This window comes from Dicentrarchus labrax, unplaced genomic scaffold (assembly GCF_905237075.1).
Source record: "Dicentrarchus labrax unplaced genomic scaffold, dlabrax2021, whole genome shotgun sequence".
Taxonomy (NCBI): domain Eukaryota; kingdom Metazoa; phylum Chordata; class Actinopteri; family Moronidae; genus Dicentrarchus; species Dicentrarchus labrax.
In genome coordinates this window covers 25,504,017-25,511,913 of record NW_026136715.1, presented here as the reverse complement: position 1 = coordinate 25,511,913, position 7,897 = coordinate 25,504,017, and positions in this window count along the sequence as shown.

Genomic DNA, 7,897 nt, shown 5'->3' with positions numbered 1-7,897 from the left:
TCGGCCCACTTTTCATTAGTCGGATAGTCGCAGAAAAACAAAACACTGTGCAACAGTGCACACCGGTGAATAGGTGGGCACCTATTGACTTGCCTGCACATGGCACAAGAGGAGAGGGAGAGGCCCTGGTAGCTATAGAGTTGTGTACTGCGATTACATCAAGCAGCATGCATGGGAATGAATTCCAGTATAATATATTTGAATATCTCTCTCACCTTTTCCCCGATGGCTTGAATAAGTTGCTAAATTTGTTGCTAGTCACTTTTTAGAAAGAAAGTCACCAATTCTAGCAAGACATTTAGCATAGGCAGTACTGGTGTAGTGATATGATTATGATGGTATACAATATATGTCAGTGAATGGTGTGTGTGTGTTCTTTGATGATGCCACCCATGGTCAGCAGCAGCAGCAGAGTGAGCAGGTGAAAAGAAAAGTGGTCCATGCTGTAGAGGTCACAGATCACTCAACTGACCACATTAACTTGTAACAATGTGTGAGTGAAGTGCTTAACCCAGACGGAGGCCTGTTTGCCGGCGTTCTAGTTAGTGAAATAAATCAAACCTTTAGGGGAGCATGCTGACAGAGGGACTGGCTGTAGAACAATCAGTTTAGGACACAATAAGGGTGAAAGGGACAAGGTCACAGGCTGACCCCTAAAAAGATGTGAGGCGAAAGTGAGGAAACGAACGAAGGGAAAAGGCTGGCTTTTGCTGCTGGGAATCTTGGTTAGGGAGAACGAGTGGGTAGGGGGGGAGGAAGAAGAAGTGGGAGAAGAGAAGGTGCAATTTAACTCTGATGCCCTGTGTTAAAGGGGGAGAGGACAGAGCAGGGACTGTAAGCACAGCATGCAGGGAGAGGGGGGTGATGACCTCTCTTTATAGGGTAGTTAACGCAAGAAAACTCATGTTCAGAAATAGAGAATGGGTAGTAAATGTGTTTCCAGTCGAATTAGCAGTAAATCTTAATTGCAGGTTTATGTACAACCAAAGGTGGAGATGAGATAAAGACAAAAAAGGTTTCCTCATTTTTTCCTTTATGGACTGGTTTAAATTCTGCTTCCGTCTGGGTGAGGTAAGCTAAGACACAAACCGTGTGCCAACAACTATGTCATTTTGAGTCACTTTCTGTTGTATGCTAACCAAAATGGGCTACAACACTCAAATGGTCTTTTGAAATGGTCCCGGTGTGCACATTAATGAGGGACCTCATGCATAATACAGCTGAGTTGAACAGACCCAAACGCAGACACCCCACAGTACTGGCACTAGCATGATGTGCCACCAATTAGAAAGAAAAAAAATAGCAATACTACCATGTTTGAATTTCCATATTTGAGTACTTGCATTAAATTATTACTCACAAAAAATAATAAATAATATTGTCTGAAATGAACACCCATGCATCTTAAAAAACATCCTCACTAGGCTTCTGTTGTTGTCTTTCGCTAACGCAACATTGAGAAATTTAGCAAGCCGTGCTGAGCAGATAATCATTACACCAAACTGATATATACTGTGAGCAAGTAAAGCTGTCTGCCGACATTGTCTAATGTTACATTAGCTTGTCCAGTGAGGCAGTGCCGGCAAAATAAATGAATAGAACAATGTTGATAACACAGTATTGGCTACGTGGGTTGGATGTGAAATACACTACTCACAAAAAGTTAGGGATATTCCACTTTCAGGTGAAATTTATGGAAAATGGAAAACGTTGATGCTACAGTGATATTATATCATGAAAGTAGGGCATTTTCATCCGAAAGCCGAATATCCCTAACTTTTTGTGAGTAGTGTAATTCCAACTACGTGTTTGTTCATATTCATTCTAACTTTCTTTGAGGAAGTGACCCTCTTTTTAAGTCAGTCCCTCCAGGATCTTGTGGGCGTTTGTTGGGGATTTCACAGCAGCTTTTCTAAAAAAAAAAAGGCAATTCATGTTGTGATGTTCTTAGGCATTATTTTGCAATGAAATTGCGGGAGAAAGTAAAAATTGAAAACAAAAACGTAACTTCTTCCAGTGAGAATAAAATGTATAGTATTTTGTTGACGTATGGCTCAACGTTTTGAGGGATGAATGCTATGATTGGTCAAATTTGTGGTAAAGTTGGTGAAATTGCAAGGTGGCCCATTCACAGGGATTGGTTGAATTTGCGTTAATGAGTGCATGATCGCAACTTTCTGGAGGGACTGATCATTATACTCTCTATATATAATACAAATAGTCTGACCAACCTTATGGTCTTTCTGACAATACCTGAAGATCATGTCCATGATTTATGAGTGTTCAATCATTGTTTGATGCATACAGAGTGGATTCTAAACTTATATTTTCTGTTGGGCTGAATCCTTTCAATTGTTTCTTGTTTCACAAGTTTGAACTTATTTCATGTTTGTTTACAATTGTAACGTCATGTCAGTAAAATTTTCTCATTTTTATTTTGCGGTATTAATAAAGTATCATTATTATTTACGTTGATAGCATTGTTTGAATTCAGTTTCTAAATAACATCTCAAACCACCATCTCAAGGGTTAATAAGCTTTACTTTACCTCCTAATGCATTCAAGATTTACCCATTATTTCTTTTCATTATGTATGCAATTATTCACATTCTCTGAGAAACAGTTGCACGAGAGAAAACAATCCCACTTGGACAATAAATCCCATTAAGCTATCTCGGCTGATCAAAGATAACATGTTTTAAAATATTTATTTCTTGTTGTTTGCCTCATTGATTCTATTCATGCATTTATGCATTTATTTCCTGGATTTATGACTTGGTAATTGGGTGGGAATCAGCGCTGCTAAGTATTAATGTGTGTACATGTAAAATTGAAATCTATGGGACCAAACACACATGCTTGTGTTTCTCTTGCCTGAGTGGCATGCTAATGACGGCGGTGGCGCTGCTGTGGTTTTCACGCTGCTGCCCATCCCAGACCTGTCCTCCATCATGTAGTCCTCTGATAGTTAATCCCCATGTGGTAATGAGCTGAGGGACTGAGTAATGAAATGGGAGCACTGTGTGTGTTTTTGTGTCTTCATGGGGGGGTGGGGGTGTCCCACTGTGTACATGTATACACTTAAGTGGTTGGACAGAAGACAGGGAATTAGTGGGGCGGGGGAAGGGGAGGAGAGGGAGGACGGAGATGTGTGCGAGTGGGGGTGTGTATGAGAAGGGATGAAGAGAAGGAAACAAGGAGAGCCCCTCTGTCTTTCAGCTCAGGTATGAGCTGCGGTAAAAATGGTGAACGAGAGCAGCCTACACAGCACCGAAGATGACAGCTGACATATTAACACTAACACACAAGCATGCACGTTTGCTCTGTGACCTTCGAACCTTTGCTGGTAGGTTACAGTCCATGGTTGGCTACCTTGTTAACCCTGCAGCGGTAAGTCGGCGGGCTCTCAAAGGGTGCTGCTGCTGACCAGGCAAGACACACGCACATACACGCATCACATCGCTCGCACTCAAGGAATACACCCCCAGAGATATTCCAGAGTGAACAATCCTCCTCACTCCCCCCACATGGCGCCCAAAACACTCACATCAACCCCCCTCGTGCCCCTCCTTTGAACGCACTCGCTGAACCCATGAGTGTGCGTGCAAGGCCCGCCTTCTCAATGGCCATAACAATGTCTGGGGATCACCCAGAGGTCCTGCTGGGGGCTTGAGATGGGGAGGGGGCTTTTAGTGTGTAGGAGTGTGTGTGTGTGTGTGTGTGTGAGAGAGTGTGTGAAAGAGGGACAGACAGTAAGATAGAGACAAAGAGAGAAACCAACATCTACCTCGTGCTGAATAAAAACGAACAAGAATTGATTCACAAATGTAAATATTAATAAAATATATTATTGTATTACATAAATGATAAAGACAAACTTAAAGGCATTTAAAAAGGACATTAAACAAGAGTATTTTGTATTGACTATATAATATTTATAATATAAAATTTTATAATAATATTTTATTTATTTTATTAACACAAATACCACTAAACAGCCAGAGAACACATAAGTACTGCATTAAATTATACGGCAATCAGTACCATATTACTGAACTAACCTTAACTATATGTCATGCATTTAGCATAATTTTCCCCAACACCCAAGTGAACACCAGTACAGCATTTAAAAGGTGGTTGAAACTGTTTTTGGACCAAGCTCAGAATCCCTAGAAACTGCGTACCCACACATATGCACACGCGAGACCCATAGTTAAACCCTGTCTTTGTAGTACTGCATCTGACAGGTAGCAAGCACGTCCTGTCCATGTGTTAAAGTGTCCTTGAACCTAAACTCGACCCTGATTCGTTGGGAATAATGTAAACTGCTGGAAGAAAGTGTCTGCCAAATGATTATACGGTGAACGTTTTCCATGTTCTTATTTCTGCCGGTAGATATTCTTTAGAACCGTATTGATAGCACTTTGAGGGATGAAGTGCACGTTATGTGATCTAACAAGGACTCAAGTCAGTACAAAACAAATTTGTGTTTGTATGTTTGCACGAGTCCAGTGACGGTAAAATCAGCCAATGAACAAAAGGGCCCCTTGAAGCGGCTGAGCTCTGACCACGTTGACCTGAGCCCCAGGCTAAACACTGCACCGCTGTATGAGAACACGTATACAAAATGTTCCTTCAGCAGCAATCGCGTGTACAACCGTGCAATATGCCACAGGCTCTTGCAAGCCAGTTTGAAAGGTTTGAGTTGTTCCTTGAAAGTTCAAGTGGTAGTATGGCAACTGCTGATCCGGCTCTATGTCAAGGCTTGTTCTTGTTCCGTCCCTGCAGTCGTAACATTTGTGGGTCACGCTGGATTTAACATTTTCGGGGGTTGTTGTCCGTGTCTAGCAACGGCAGACCGGCAGCTTCTGGATGGGAGTGAATGCCGTTAGGTCACACATGGAGTCTAATAGCCACCAAACAATAATGCACGGACGTAGTGAGCAACTACAAATTTCGATGTTCTGTGCTAGTGCGACGGCTACATCACCGCAAACCTCCACCGCTCTCCCGCAAGCCACTGCCAGCGGTAGGCCTACCAGCACCGCGAGTAGACCTGCGACAGACGTCAGACAGCAAACTCTATAACCCACTTCAACGTTGCGAGCTGAGGTTCTGTGGTGCCTTGAAACAGCGACTAAACACCACTCATACAACTCCAGTGAGGGGATAGGAGAGCTCTTCCAGAACATGTTTACTGATTCAGAAATAGCAAAATCCTTGGCGTGTGGCAAGGACAAGACGAGCTACATCATCAAATTTGGTATAGCACCATACTTTAAGAAGAAACTAGTTGCAAGTGTCAACAAAGCTGGACCGTTTGTCCTCATGTTCGACGAAAGTCAAAACATACACGTTCATTTTTTTGGAGAATGGTTGTGTGACATCAAGGTATTTTGGATCCGAATTCCTGGGAAATGCGAGGGCAGATAACCTGTTGCAGTTGCAGTTCTCTCTGTCTCTCTCTCTTTTTCTCCTTACAGCTAACTTACTCCTTTTGGAAAGGAATTATTATTTTATATACTCATCACTTTAATTAAACATTTCTGTTTTTAAACTTTTTAAACCTTTTCTGATTTTCATTTGTCATTTTGTCTTCATTGAGATAGAATGATAGTGAAAGAGTGTAGCGCTGGAGAAGTGGTGTGTGCTCTTCCTACACATAACAATGAAATAATTTCTTGTCTTGTGTTAGGATTAAATAACAGATAATTGTGTATAGGTCAGTGTTTTGGCAAAAAAATAACAAAGTATCCAGTAATAATAGGTACTTGATTTGAATTGTAAGCATTACTACACTTACTCACTCAGAAAGTTAAGTAACAAAGTAACAGTAATCCGTTACTTTATAATTAGTTACCCCAAACACTGAAGTTCAAAGGTTGCCACTACAGTTGCAGCTCGAAGTCGTGTAGGTATTAAAAAAGGTATTAAAAGGTGTTAAATTCAACTTAAGAATTTCTGTATATACCCTGTAATGTTAATCTTACACAACTTTACCCTAAAGCAACAAATTGTTGTGTTTTGTAACCTGCTCGTACAGTGCAATTCACTTTTACACCGCTGTCGTACAGAAGTGACTGACAGTGGTTCTGACCAGGACTCTGATCTTGAGGATATTTCGTGGAGAAAATATTTCAGGACAGTGTCCTATGAAAAGAACTGTTGTATAGAACACAAACTGCCCTTATTTTTTTTTTTTTTCTTTTAATTTACCCTTGCAGCTAGAGCTCCTAACTCTGCCCGAACTAGGAGCTCGGAGAACCGGGGAAGTGTTGGCGTTTACACCGATAGCACAGGAGCTTTGGAGTGTCATCCTCCGTCAGTCTCGAAGGCTGTGTTCTGGTCTGGTCGTGTTCACTGGCAGGCTGCTTTCATTGCTGAGCTGCTAGTGGTTACTTTAGCAACAGATAAAGCTATCTGTCCACCAGGAATCTCCGTAGTTATTTTAATTATCAGAGCTATTTTTTCCATAAAATATTATCCAGTTTCACCAAAATCAGTAAATAAAGTTACAAAGTTGAAAATTTTTTTTTTTTGGGGGGGGGGGTTTTTTTTTTTTTTTTTTTTTTTTTTTTTTTTTTTTTTTTTTTTTTTTTTTAATTTTTTTTTTTTTTTTTTTTTTTTTTTTTTTTTTTTCCTTTCAAATTCATTTTGACCTCCCCTTTTTTTTTTTTTTCTTATTTTTTTTTTTTTTTTTTTTTTTTTTTTTTTTTTTTTTTTTTTTTTTTTCTTTTCCTTTTTTTTTTTTTTTTTTTTTTACATTTTTTTTTCCCCCCCCCCCCCCCCCTTTTTTTTTTTTTTTTTTTTTTTTTTTTTTTTTTTTTTTTTTTTTTTTTGTTTTTTTTTTTTTTTTTTTTTTGGGGGGGGGGGGTTTCGGGCCCCCTTTTTTTTTTTTTTCCTTTTTTTGTTTTGGGGGGGGGGGGGGGGGGGGTTTTCTCCCCCTTTTGTTTTTTTTTTGGGGGGGGGGGGGGGAGAGGGGGGGGGCCGAAAAAAGAGCTATCCCCCCAAATTTATTTTTTTTGGAAAATAAAATATTTTGAGGAAAGTGGTCCTGACTGAACTGCTATTATCTATCGTTATCATTATTTTCCAAGCTACTGTAGGTGTCATACTGTGGGACCTCCGTGAGCACGGAGTAGGTTGGAAAAACGATAGACATTTTCTGAAAATACTGAGCTAACTTCTTCATAGCTGGTGGTGTGTAGACATAGACTTTTCGCAGGAGATCGTAGCCTCTCAACTCAAGTTATATAGTGCAGGAACAGGCATTCAGGGCACCAAGCGGGAATGAAAGAGGTACCATGGCGCTATTGTGGTCAGTCTCAGAATGAACCGAGGTTGCTGTACGCAGCGCACGCACACTCATACACGCACGCACGCGCACTGGAATATGTAACGTTACCTGACAGCATCCGAGACGTCAAGGCATTTTAGGACACGACATCGTTTGAGGTAAGAAACGTTAACAGACTTTACGGTATCTACTAGTTCAAACCCAATTTTATCCTGATCAATGTACGACAGCAAACAGATAACGTTACTGCAGAAGTTTATTATTGATAATTAACATTAACGTTCGTTAGCTAGCGATGTTAGCTGTCAGTCTCGATTATGTCGACTGATATATCCGGCTGCTTGCCGTGGAAAAGTATGTAACGTTATATTTAGCTAGCTAATGTTAGCTAATTATCTAACGTTAATGTTATTACCAGAGACGGTTCAGAAAGTATAAATGTATATAAAGAATCTTTATTATTACCAACAACGTAAGTTAACTTAACGTTTACAAGGCGTCGCTGACGAGAGCCCCGTGAACCTTGTAACTAACGTATTTTCAGTAAAACTCATAAAAAGACTCTCATAGAGGGACAGACTTTCAGAGAGCAGGGCAGGT